We start from the raw sequence: 15,148 nt of genomic DNA, 5'->3' as shown, positions 1-15,148 counted from the left end.
CATATCATTATTAGAATGAATTTTGATTAATTTATGATTTTTATTGATATGTATTAAATTAAAACATAAACATTTATGCATTGATTGTTTAAACTTTAAGGAATTAAAGAATCAAGCATGATAAAGTTGATTTTTGAGAATTAAAAATTTTTAGGTTGTTTCCCCAAGTTTAGGTATTATCTTGAGTTGAAATTCACAGGTTTAAGATAAAAAAGCCATAATGTTTGTGAGATCTTGAGCCTTTAGAGCATATATTATTTCTTTCATGCTCACTTTTATTGTTGCTTTGAGTGCGTCAATATTGAATTGTTATTTTAGAACTTACGTCAATTATGTATTTTAAGACCACACCATTTGATTTGATATGTCGAGATGATAAAGGCACTTAGGTTTAACCAACTCACTCCATAAAAGCCTACCTTCATAATTAACCCTTAGTGAACCCCTTTGAGCCTAACAAGTCATTCATTGATTACCCTCAATATTAACCCATAACCCATTATTGTTGAAATCCCCTAATTTGATCCCTATTTTTGTCGAGATTTGAATTGAATTATTGCTTAGCTATGTTTTATTTTTCTTTGTAATAGTTAGCAAAGTTCTATGTTATTTGATTTTATCTTTAAAAAAAATTACATACATACATATTAGTAGTAATTCTTTGTTTTTGAGCTTAAGTATTTAATTCCATATTCCATGAAGAAAAGCTCAATTCTAGGATCTTCTAATTAGGAATGTAATTTGTAGTTTTAGTATTTTTATAGTTAAGTAATTTTTCAATTCAATCTCGATTCTAACCTTTTTCTTTCAGCTTGTGACCACACCCCCTAACCAAAGCCACGTTACAACCCTTTAAAGAGCTTTTGATTGATGTATCATTTCAATATATAGTGGTGGAGATTTGATTTTCACGCAAGCCTATGGTAATAACTTTTCATATTGACTGTTGATTGCTAAATTTCTTGTCCTTAAACAACTCGAGTGATTTGAGTGAATCTTTAGTGAGGATGTGAAACTCTGTGATATTTTGAATCAAATGTCATTACTTAGATGAGGGGAGACACCTACGTTTTCGTGATAAAATGCTAAACTTGGAATGTTTGAAACTTTGATGTTCTTCAAGTTGAATTTTCAATGTATGATTACTTATGGATTATTTTGAGATACTATTGATGAAAATTATAAGTTGAGAAGAATTTATTTTGATTGTGAGTTGAGGATTTTGCTTGAGGACAAGCAAACGCTTAAGTGTGGGGGTATTTGATAAGTCGTAATTTATACATATTTTTATTCCATGCTTAGTATATTTTTGGATGAATTATCATCAGATTTATGGAATTCGATGCTCCTAATCCTTTAATTTCATGTTTTATACCTAGGTGAGCATAGGAGAGTAAAAAGAGTGAGAAACAGGCCAAAAACGGAGAAAATGGGTCAACGTGGAAAATCAACATGGCCTAGATTTCCTCACACGGGCAGTTCACATGCCCGTGTCTATTTAACAGATTGCAACACGGCCAAAGCCACCTCACATGGGCTGTCACACGGGCGTGTCCTTGTCGAGCCCAAGTCTAATCCTATTCGGAAAAAGCCACTCTTGAGGGTTTTGAGGCGTCCCAAAGCCTATATAAACACCCTAGGAGATACCTAGAAAAGACACACGGAGTAGGAGGCAAGGAATTACTCGAACAAAGCCGATTGATCCATCCCAGAAGCCAGATTCTCCTTCAAGACTGAAGATCTCCCTTCAATCTCCTTCAGGGGTTCTTGGGATTCTTTATGTTTTGTTATCATTATTCTTCTGAGATGTTTTCTTTTACACTTATAAACTAAATCCCCTAAATACCTAAGGGGAATGAAACCTAAGACGGATCTTGTTATTATTTTTTGAATTATATGATAAATATTTGACTTGTTCTTAATTATGAGTTCTTAATTCTTACTTTAATATTCCAGGATATTGATTCAAGTATTGATGTGCTTATTCAGAGGAGAAAAAGTACCTGTCTAAGAGTAGATCTAGCATAATTAAGCGGAGTTGATTGCACCCCTAGACATAGGGCGACATAATTTTACCGAATTAGGGTGAAACCTAATAAGGGAATCCATAGATCGTGTTAATGCAACACTAGGGGTTTTAATTAGAATGAGATTTCAATTAATCAACCTAGGGTTAAACGTTGTTAGTCACGAGAGAGATAATAATATAACTTAGGGATTTCTAATGATCAAGTCAAGTGAATAAATCGTCTGATTCAGACTCAAATAACAAGTGAAGTCTAGGTGTATTTTTCCCTTGGGTATTGTCCAAATCAATCAGTTTTTCCCAAAAGTATTTCCCAAATTTTCCTCCTGTGCATTCTTAGTTTAGTTAATTAATTTAGATAAAATAAATCCCTTTATTTTTAGGCTAGATAGTAAAAAGAGAGTTAATACTAGTACTTTTAGTTCCTGTAGGTACGACATTCCGGTCTTGCTATAAACTATACTACTGTTCAACAAGTGCGCGTGCCTTTATCGTGATAATAGTTAGTTTCAAGTACAATCAATTATAAATATAAAACTTATCACACACATTAGGGACTAAAATGTGAAATAAATGAAACATATGGGCTTATATGAATGCTATGAGAATTAAGGCTAACATGGGTATATGTAAATTTTATGTATTTTGTGATTTTGTGAAATAGGGAGTAAATTGTCAAAATGTGAAAATATGAGGGCTAATTTGTAAAATGCCCTAAATATGTGTTTTTGGATTGATTTGAATGAATGTGAATTTGAATGAGTTAAATTTAAATTTATATAGATCAAGAACCAAAGAAAACATAATTAGATTGGAGAAAGTCGAAAGTCGTTGAGTAGCCGATTCTATTTATTCGAGTCTGTATGAGATAAGACTATATACAAATAAATGTATTTGAAATGGTTTATTTATGCTAATATGCTATTGAATTATGTTGAATGGCTATTTTCCTGGAATATGAGATATCTGAGAAAGTATCGACAAGGTTCCGGTGTCCAAAAAGCCTCGTACGAACCATAGGAATAGTTAGGATACATATGTCATGAAATAGGATTTTCGATATGTGTTATTGTGTAAGACCACGTCTGGGACGTTGGCACCGATTTTCTATTTACGTGTAAGACCACGTCTGGGACTTGGCATCGTATTTGATTTCATGTAAGACCCTGTCTGGGACAGTGGCATCGATATTTGATTACATGTAAGACCACGTCTAGGACTTTGGCATTGTATGAGCTTTCTGAGCTATTCGCGTATCCTTATGGTTCCGAACAGTTCAACAGGCATTCCGAGAAATGAATGACTATGTGAATATGTATCCAATTCAGGTACGTTTGAAATGTACATTATGTTTGAGAATAAGGTAAGTACAAAGCATATGTATATATGTGAACTTATAGAAGAAGAATGAGGTATGTGAAATGGAATATGTTAAGTATAAGTGAGTTATGCATATATGAGCAAATGATTATGAGCCTTTGAGCTAAATGAAAAATATGAACTTATCATTATGATATGCCATGATTTATACAATTCAATTAGATTATAATTGTGGAATTGGTAAAGAATGTGGTGTAAAATTGAATGTAAATATCAAGGTTATAAATCATATAATTTGGTATGTTTTTAGCTTATGGAATGATATGATTTTGTATGTGTTTCAAGCATTAAATATGTTGATAATGATTTGATATAAATGGTATATGTTTTGGTTGAGAAATGGTTGAGAATTTGGCATAAAATGTTGTGGTTTTTATGATTGGAAGGAGGACCCTTAACGGGTGGCATTTTGGCCTTATAAAAGGCCTATTTTTTCCCACACGGGTAGGGATACGAGCATGTGTCTCAGTCGTGTTGCTCGAGGGTCATTTCTAAATGAGCCTAGGTAGACTACACAATCGCACCTACGGGCGTGTGCTTGGCTGTATGGCTAAATCAGTTTAGACCACGGGCTAGACTATGGGCGTGTGACTGGTCGTGTGACCCAAGTCAGTAGCCTCCCTAATTTTCACACGGCCTGGCACACGGGCGTGTCATGTAGCTGTGTGGACAAGTGATAAGTCATAATTTATACATATTTTTATCCCATGCTTAGCAAATTTTGGATGAGTTATCATTGGATTTGTGGAATTTGATGCTCCTAATCCTTTAATTTCATGTTTTATACTTAGGTGAGCATAGGAGAGTAAAAAGAGTTAGAAACGGGCCAAAAATGGAGAAAATGGGTCGACGTGGGAAATCAACATGGCCTGGACTTCCTCACACAGGTAGACTACACGCCCGTGTCTATTTGGCAGTCTCTAGCATGGCCTGAACCAACCCACACGCCCGTGTCTATTTAACATATTGCAACACGGCCTAAGACACACCACACGGGCGTGTCCCTGTTGAGCCCAAATCTAGTCCTATTCGGAAAAGGCCACTCTTGAGGGTTTTGAAGCATTCTAAAGCCTATATAAACACCCCAGGAGGTACCTAGAACGGACACACGGAGTAGGAGGCAAGGAATTACTCGAAGAAAGCAATTGATCCATCTCAGAAGCCGAATTCTCCTTCAAGACTGAAGATCTCCCTTCAATTTCCTTCAGGATTTTTTGGGTTTTCTTTATGTTTTGTTACCATTATTCTTCTGAGATGTTTTCTTTTACACTTATAAACTAAATCCCCTAAATACCTAAGGGGAATGAAACATAAGACGGATCTTGTTATTATTTTCTAAATTGTATGATAAATATTTGACTTGTTCTTAATTATGAGTTCTTAATTCTTGTTTTAATATTCTAGGATATTGATTCAAGTATTGATGTGCTTATTCAAAGGAGCAAAAGTCCCTGTCTAAGAGTAGATCTAGCATAATTGAGCGGAGTGGATTGCACGCCTAGCATAGGGTGACGTAATTTTTCCGGATTAGGGTGAATACTAATAAATGAATCTATAGGTCGAGTTAATGCAACACTAGGGGTTTTAATTAGAATGAGATTTCAATTAATCAACCTAGGGTTAAATGTTGTTATTCTCAAGAGAGATAATAATATAGCTTAGGGATTTCTACAGATCAAGTCAAGTGAATAAATCGTCTGATTCAGAGTCAAATAACAAGTGAAGTCTAGGTGGATTTTCCCCTTGGGTATTGTCCAAATCAATCAGTTTTTTCCAAAAGTATTTCCTTAAATTTCCTCCTGTACATTCTTAGTTTAGTTAATTAATTTAGATAAAACAAACTCCTTTATTTTTAGGCTAGATAATAAAAAGAGAGTTAATACTAGTACTTTTAGTTCATTCGGGTTCGACATCCCGGTCTTGCCATAAGCTATACTACTGTTTGATAAGGTGCGCTTGCCTTTGTCGTGATAATAGTTATTTTTTAGGAATGGACATTCATAAATTATAAAACTTATCGTGATTTGTTCACATCAACAAGTCAGTATGTATGCCCTGTTTTGACACGGCCTAGACACACGGGCGTATCTAAAGTCGTGTGAGTCACACGGCCTGTTCACACAGGTGTGTGACCTGTGAAACTTTAAAAAATTGTTTAAGTTTTGAAAAATTTTGTATGAGCTCGATTTAGTCCCTACCCCTTTCTAATGCATGTTTAAGGTCTCGATGACCTATATAAGAGACTCTATATTTATCTTTGATCTTCGATGCTATGATTTTTGTGAAATGATTTTTGAATGTTCCGATATGTTCGATAACACCTTTAACCCTAGTCCGACGATGACTACGGGTTAGGGGTGTTACAAAAATATACCAAACACAAGCCATATAAGTGGCTAATCTCAACAAAACAATTATATGCCAACATTGACCAAATTAACCTATACATGGCATTATAACCGGAATTAATTTACTGAAAGTATCAAAAGGACTGATGGATAGTGTGAAATAGCTCCGATCAACTTTCAACTCGTATGAGCTTTTAAATTACTATAAAACATAGAAAATAACACAGAGTAACCATTTAAGCTTAGTAAGCTTGTATAACACAGGATTTAACTTACCATATATCCATAAAATAGGTAAGTAAACAAAACATATCTCAACCAATTTGGCTAAAAGCCTAAACACATGATCACTAACATATTAGTCATGAAAGTCACATATAAGATCCAACACACATGGTTGAATTCATCAAATAATCATATTTCATGTACTTCATGTAAATATTAGTAATAGCTCATATCGAACTCATATAATCTCGTAGCAGAACTGTTCCCGTTGAACCATTTAGAATATCGTTGGATACATGGGTAGTACACACGAAGTGTACTGAACTGTAATTCGTCAATTTATGTACATGTATGCTCATACGAGTTGTAAACGGTAAGCTCCTTCGAGCCGAATAACGGGAAGATCATGCGAGCTGAATAATGGGAAGCTCATGCAAGCTGAATAACGGGAAGCTCATACGAGCTGAATAACGGGAAACTCATGCGAGTTGAGTATCAGGAAGCTCATAAGAGTTGAAATCGGTGACCCTAATGACATGTCATTTATATCCTGTGGATTCTTAAGGTTCAAACAGGGCTCGGTAATTGTCGAATATACAACCGGTATTTATTCATGGCAATTATACAATTCACAAACAAATAATTCAATTAAAAACATATAAATTTACAATTTAATTAAACGAACTTACCTCGACAAGTGTACGTAGATACAAAGGCGACTAATCATATATTTTCTTTTTACTTCGATCTAACTCTGTACGAGGTCTGACAGGATCTATACGAATGAATTTAACTTGTTTCAATATAATTCTCATTCAATTTAATCCAACATGGAATTTTGAAAAAATTACCATTTTGCTTTACACTCTTAATTCCATTGTAATTTAGTCCCTAGGCTCGAAAAATGAAATTCATACAATTTAATCCTTACTTAAGCCTAGCTGATTTTATATATATTAATAACAGCCCATATATTTCACAAAATTCACAAATTTTACCATAAACTTATCATCTTTTTTAATTTAATCCCTAATTGATAATTTCATCAAAATTATCTTTAAAAAAGTTGTTTATCTAACAACAACCATTCATTTTCTATCATCAAACTTCAAAATTCAAGCATATTCATCAATGGAAAAACCCTAATACTTTAACAGTTTTGTAAATTAATCCCCGAACTAGTTAGATTAAGTTACTACGATCTCAGAAACATAGAAATCATAAAAAACGGGACAAAGATTCATACTTAATTGAGCAAAATAAGCTTGCCTAAATTTTCAAGCTTCCATGGCTATTTTTTCTTTTGGTGGATGAGATTAGAATGGATTATTTTATTTTATTTATTATAACTTTAATCACTAATTTCCAAAATTAACCTTAATATTTCATTCAATTTCCAATGATGAATATTTATACTTAACCACCAAGCACTTAAATGGCCTATTTACTATAGAAGGACCTCAAATTTAAAATTTTATAGCTATTTAATACCTTTTGGCTATTAGAACACAACCTTTGCACTTTATGCAATTTAGTCCTTTTTTTTATCAAATTAGGCATGTAAATGGTAAAATTTCTTAATGAAATTTTTATATTATATTTCTATCATATTGTAGACCGTAAAATAATATTAAACTAAATTTTCTAACTTCAGATTTGTGGTCTCGAAATTACTGTTCTGATTTACTGAAAATGGGTTGTTACATTCAATGTCACAAAGAAAATCAAGTTTGCAAAAAAAAAAAAAAGAGACCAAATTACACAATGTGTAAATGTTGAGGGTTAAAGTTACTATTATGCATATTTTAAAAGTTGCCACCATTAGCTAACTGGTGACTAAAAAAGAAAAAAATGCATAGTTGGGTGACCATTTTGTAAATTTTCATAGTTAGGTGACAAAATAATAATTGAGTGACTACTAGTGTAGTTTACCTTAATGTTTAGCCCGGATGGGTAACTTGATACTGATGTATATGATTAGCTCGGACGAGCATCAAATGTTATTTGCATATGCACATTGAGTTCTTTTACGAGGTTTCATCAGGTAAAATAAAGATAAGAATTGTGGAATTATGATCCCAGTGTTGACAAAGGATGAATATGAAATGCATATGTGAAGTTGTTGATTTGAATTTGGCCTATTGTCATATGAGGCTTATAAGTATGATCATAAACCAAAATCTCACCTATTTGATGTTGTTCTATTGTGCCATGATAGGGGAATTGTTTTGCATAATGTACTGTATGTATTAAATGATTAAGACAAGTAAATTGTTTATATTGTATGAGCTTACTAAGTATTCTTAATACTTACTCGATGTTACTACTTTTTTTTTTGTAGATTTTGGATGTTCTGAATGTGTCAATTAGATTAGTGAGAAGCTCACATGTAACGCCCCCTTTACCCGAGACCGTCACCGGAGTCGAGCACGAGGCATTACTAAACTTATTTGAGCACTTAAACAAATTCAAACAATTTATATCACACTTTCCAGACAAGCTGTCCAACTGTGTCATAGTTTCTAAATAATTCATATCTCGAGTTATAAAACTCGAAATCCAAATCCGTAAATTTTCTCTGAATTTATACTCATATATATACTTACCAATTTTTTCTAGAATTTTGGTCAAGCCAATTAGTAAGTTTATTATTTAAAATCTCCCTGTTTCAGGGTTTGACTACTCTGACCTTTGTGTATTACGAATCAGATATCTCTCTGTACAGAGCTTCAATGACTATGCCGTTTGTCTCTAATAAAACTAGACTCAATAAGGAATCTGTACATATAAAGTATGACTTCTAATTATCTTTGTAAAATTTATGGTGAATTTCCAAAGTCAGAACAGGGGATCCAGAAATCGCTCTGGCCCTGTTTCACAAAAATTTAAACATCTCATAAAATATAGCTCATATACCTGTTTTGCTTCTTCCATATGAAAATAGACTCATCGAGATTCGATTCCATAATTTATTCATTATTTAATTCCATTTCTACTATTTTAGTGATTTTTCAAAGTCAAACTACTGCTACTTACCAAAACTGTTTTAGTACAAATATTGTTAACTAGTTTATAACATCTTTACTTCAATTCATTCAAACTCTATACATGCCATATAAATCTTCAAACTTAAAACAAAAGCTACCAGAATTGATCCGGATAGTGTGCTTTGTTGTGTTGATCCGATCTACCCACTTCACTTCAAGTCAATCTACATAAAATATTAAACACACACAAGTAAGCTTATTGAAGCTTAGTAAGTTCATAGGTTAAAAGTAATGCTTACCAAACATAATATTTCCAAACAATACCAAAACATTTACTAAAGTTTCCTGCGATTCACAACCATTGTTATAATAATTCACATAGTTGAGCTCAACAAGAATAACTACTCAATCTCTTTCATTTGGATCACTTCTCTTTATTTCTTATAATCAAATTAGGAAACGGCTTATTTAAATTGAGTACGTCGTTGCTCAATGCCACGATTCACAACTCAGTATGGTTTTCCTCATTGAAATACCATACCTACATTTTTAACTCGGTATGGGAAATGCCATACCTACATTTCTTAACTCAAGATGGATTTGATAATACCATACCTACATTTCACAGCTCAGTATGGATAATACCATACCTACATTTCACAACTCAGTATGGATGATACCATACCTACATTTCACACTTTGCCATGGAACAACCATGGTCTTATCCGTCAATTCATCACACGTCACGATACGAACGTACTCAATCCTGCGTTTTTCATAATTTGCATTTCCACATTTATTCTTTCATTAACAAAATCTACACAATCCCACAACAAATTCGTATATAATAACACATTATATACTTCAATCATTCACAAATAAACATCTAATTTCAACCATATGAACTTACCCGGCTAATTTGTAGAAGATATTGAAATTTTGGGACTATTCCGCAACTTTTTCTTTTCCTCATTCTTCTTTGGATTCTTGATCTATAATATAAAATATTTCTACTCATTAGCATTTATTTGATTTCTATTTCACTTCACAATTTATGCTGTTCAAATTTCGAAATTGCACTTTTACCCCAAAATTTATAGTTTTCACAATTTAGTCCCTACTCAATTCACCCATCAATTGAACTAATTTTTCTCAATTAACACTTTATTTTATCATTATAAACTATTTCAAAACCTTTTATATTCTGAATTTCAACAGCAACCTTCAATTCACAACTTTTTCACAATTAGGTCCTAAATATCATTTCCTATCAAAATCACTTAATAAAACCACCTTAATATGAAATTAGAACTTAAATTTCATAATAATTCATCATAAAATTCCTTATCCATCCAGGGTAACTTCCAATTTCACCCATAAAATCAAAAACTAATGAATTCTACAAGTGGACCTAATTGTAAAAGTCATAAAAACATAAAAGTATCAAGAAAAAGCAAGAATTAGACTCACATGCTGTAAAAATATGAAAACCAGCTTTCTCCAGACCTTCTATGGCGTTTTGGCTGAGAAATTATGAAGAAAATGTCTAGATTTTTCAATTACATCATTATTTAACTATTAACTTTTATCTATTTCCAATTTTGCCCTTGTTCACATTGTTTTCTTGCTTATTTCATACCCAAACCGTCCAGCCATTAACCTTTGGGTCTAATTGCTCTTTAAATCCATCTTTTTATATACTTAAGCTATTTACTCACAATTTAACAAATTTTGTGCTATTTTCAATTTAATCCTTTTCAATTAATTAGCCATCCAAACGTTAAAATTTTCTAACGAAACTTTAATACTAACTCAATGACACTCCATAAATATTTATAAAAATATTTAGAGCTCGATTTTCAACTTTGAGGTCTCGATACCTCATTTTTGACCCGCTTGACCTAATAAATTCTTTTAATTCACTAATTTCACCATTTCACAAATTCTTCTAAATTCTTACTTGACTCATAAATATTAAATTACTATCTTGTTCAATCTTATTTGTCGAATTTAGTGATCTCAAATCACCATTTCCGACACCACTTGAAAATTAGGCCGTTACAACTCTCCCCCTTTAAAAATTTCGTCCTCGAAATTTGTTACTGAAAATAGATTTGGATCTTGTGATCTTATTGACTCCTCTGTTTCCCAGGTTGCCTCCTCTATACCATGTCGATGCCATAATACTTTAACCAATGGTACTCTTTTGTTCCGCAATTCCTTAACTTCACGAGCCAAAATCTTCACCGGTTCTTCTTCGAATAAGTCATATCTGGTTGAAGCTCAATTTCAGATGGGGAATTACGTGTGAAGGATCGACCTATACCGCCTTAGCATAGACACATGAAACACATTATGAATCTTCTCAAATTAGGAAGTAAAGCCAAACGATAAGCCACAGGACCAACCTTTTCCACAATTTCATATGGCCCTATGAATCTCGGACTTAATTTTCCCTTTTACCAAATCGTAACACCCTTTTCCATGGTGAAACTTTTAAAATACTCGATCACCCATGCATATTCTATGTCTCTTCGTTTTAAATCCGCATATGACTTCGACGATCCTGAAGCGACTTTTAGACTATCTCGAATAATCCGGACTTTCTCTCCAGTTTCTCGAATCAAATCAACCCCAACTATTTTTGATTCACTCAATTCGCACCAACACAATGGAGTCTTGCATTTTCTACCATAAAGAGCCTCAAATGGTGTCATTTTATACTAGACTGATAGCTATTGTTGTAAGCAAACTCACCAACGGTAAATACCTTTCCCAACGTCACCAAACTCGAGTATACAACATCTTAACATATCTTCTAAAATTTGAATCACTCGCCTCGATTGTCCATCTGTTTGAGGATGAAATGTCAGTACTAAAATTCAATCTGGTGCCTAAGGCTTCTTGCAATTTATTCCAAAATCTTGAAGTAAACCTCGGATCCCGATCGAAATGATAGATATTGGAACTCCATGTAGTCTCACAATCTCGACACATACAATTTCGCTAACTTATTAAGTGAAAAATCTATTCGATCGAATAAAGTGTCTTGACTTTGTCAATCTATCAACAATCACCCATATCGAATCTTTCTTTCTCGAGTCACAGCAATCGACACAAAATCCATTGAAATATGCTCCCACTTCCATTCAGAATCATAATGGGTTGTAATAAACCCGTTGGCACTTGATGCTCGCTTTAACTTGCGGCAAATCAAACATTTTGAAATAAATTGAAATTTCTCTTTTCATACCAGCCACCAATATGTCTTTTCAGATCACCATACATTTTTGTACTACCCGGATGAATAGAATACATACTATTATGTGCTTCAGAAAGAATATCATTCTTTAAATCAGAATTATTGGGAACACAAATCCTATTATGATAGCGCAATATACCTTCATCATCAATACTGAACTCAATCTAAATTATCCCAAACCATTTGTCGTTTCAAGACCAATTTTGGATCTTCATTCTGCAGCTTCGAATTTGTTGAAGAAACATTGGTTTTACCTTCAATTCTACTAATACAACACCTTCTTCATTAAGAGCCAAATGAGCATTCATTGCCCGAAGTGCAAACAAGGATGACTTTCGACTCAGTGCATCAGCAACTACATTAGCTTTCCCTGGATGATAGTCAATAACCAAATCATAGTCTTTCAGAACTCTAACCACCGCCTCTGTCTTAAGTTCGGTTCCTTCGAGTCATTAAGTATTTCAAACTTTTGTGATCCGTATACATATAACACTTCTCACCATATAAATAGTGTCTCCAAATTTTAAGGCAAAAACAATTGCAGCTAACTCAAGATCATGTGTAGGGTAATTCTTTTCATGTGGTTTTAATTGCCGTGAAGCATAAGCCACTACCTTTCCCGATCGCATTAACACACAACCCAAACCACTTAAAGATGCATCATTGACACAACATACGGTATACGATTCGGTTGAGTTAAGATGGAGCTTCATTAACATTTTCTTTAACTAATCAAAGCTCACGACATTCATCGACCACATAAACTCAACATTCTTCGTAATAAACGAGTCATTGGTGAAGCAATCATGGAAAAATTCTTTACAAAACGGCGATAGTATCCTCGCTAATCCCGAAAACTTCGCACTTCAGTTACATTCTTGGTGTTTTCCAATTCACCACCGCCAAACTTTACTTGGATCCACACGAATTCCTTGGTGATATAATATGACCCGTAAATCCAACCTCATGAAGCCAAAACTCACATTTACTAAATTTCGCATATAACTGTTTTTCTCTCAAAGTCGTAGTACAATTCTCAAGTCTTGTGCATGTTCGGATTCTGTCTTTGAATAGACCAATATGTCATCAATAAATACCACCACAAATCTATCCAAATAAGACTGAAAAATTCGATTCATTAAATCCATAAATGCAGCGAGGGCATTCGTTAAACCAAAAGGCATTACCAAAAATTCGTAGTGACCATACCGAGTTCAAAAGTAGTCTTTGGCACATCACACTCTTTAACCTTCAAATTGATAATACCCGGATCTAAGGTCTATTTTTGAGAACACTGCAGCACCTTTCAGTTGATCAAACAAATCATCGATACGACGTAATGGATATTTATTTTAATTGTTACCTTATTCAACCGCTCGTAATCAATACACAATCGCAACGAACCATCTTTCTTTTTCACAAATAAGACAAAGCGCCCCAAGGTGATGTACTCGGTCCGATGAACCCTTTATCCAATAACTCTTGCAATCGTGTCTTCAACTCTTTAACTCATTTGGTGCCATTCTATACGGTGTTATTGATATTAGAGCTGTGCGGAATTACATCAATTGTGAATTCAACCTCACGATCCGGGGTAAACCTGTAATTCCTCAGAAACACATCAAGAAACTCATTAACAATCGACAATTGTTCCATCTTCAATTCGAACCCGAGTATCAAGAATATAAGCTAGAAATGCTTTATTACCTTTCGAATCAATTTTCGAATGTAAAGGCTGAAATAATCCTCGACATCATTCTTTTATCCCCAAACTCACTGAAACTATTTCCGTCGACATTTTAAATCAATCCGTTTTCTCTACAATTCACTATGGCATCGTGTTCAATCAACCAATCCATTCCAAGAATAACATCAAATTCTCGGAAAGGTAACAACATTAAATCAGCAGAGAATTCACGACCTTGTATTTTCAAGTGGACAATTCCGATATATTAAATTAACCAACACACTTTGCCCTAGTGGATTAGTGACTTGCAATTCAAGGTCGATGGACTCAACAGTCATTTTCTTTTTCGACACTAATGCGGTGCAAATATATGAATGTGTAGATCCGGGATCAATTAAAGCATACACGAATCATCAAAAGATAGAAATTACCACTATCACATCCGGAGCGAAGCTTCTTCCCTTGCCGGATAGCATATGTACGCAGGTACTCTTGTCTCGATCGGGCTGCAGATATCTCGTTCTCGAATGAACATCCCAGAGTACTACTTTGACCTGAACGTTTACCTTTCGAGGAGTATTTGCTTGCTTCTCCCTTGTTCTCTATCTTCTTTTAATAATTGAGGATGTCCGAATAAAATGATCTGGCCCACCACATTTATAGCAAGCTCCGCTCTTCCCCAACACTCACCAATATGAAATCTACCACAATTTTACATCTAAGTCTCGAATATTTTGCACACTACTAACACTAGTCTGCTGGTTTCTTAGTTACTCCGACATCTTGTTGAGTCGTTTATCGTTATTCGATCGTTCCGGATTATAACAGTCGACCGAATCATTTCGAACTTTTTGGTGAAAAAGTCGAAGTTGGTCTAGAGAAACTTCTTTTGTATACCTCTTTACCTCTTCTTTCTCTTTGCATCTTTCGTTATACACTTCTTCCATCTTTTGAGCTCGATCGATGTAATCACAAATTCGAATCTCTGTACCTCCAATCATCATTCGATTTCATCATTAAGCCCTTCTTCAAATCTAATGCACATTTCTTCCTCTGTCATTTACAACATCCCGAGCATATCTCTTGAGATACACAAATTCTCTTTCATATTCGCCACTGTTTTATTCCCTTGTCGAAGATCAAGAAATTCTCTTCTTCTTATCTAAATATCTCTTTCCCACATACTTCTTCTTAAATTCGTTTTGGAAGAATTCCTGTAAGTTTATCTGCAGT

Source organism: Gossypium arboreum, chromosome 12, assembly GCF_025698485.1.
Source record: "Gossypium arboreum isolate Shixiya-1 chromosome 12, ASM2569848v2, whole genome shotgun sequence".
NCBI lineage: Eukaryota > Viridiplantae > Streptophyta > Magnoliopsida > Malvales > Malvaceae > Gossypium > Gossypium arboreum.
Note: the sequence above shows the minus strand (reverse complement) of the source record.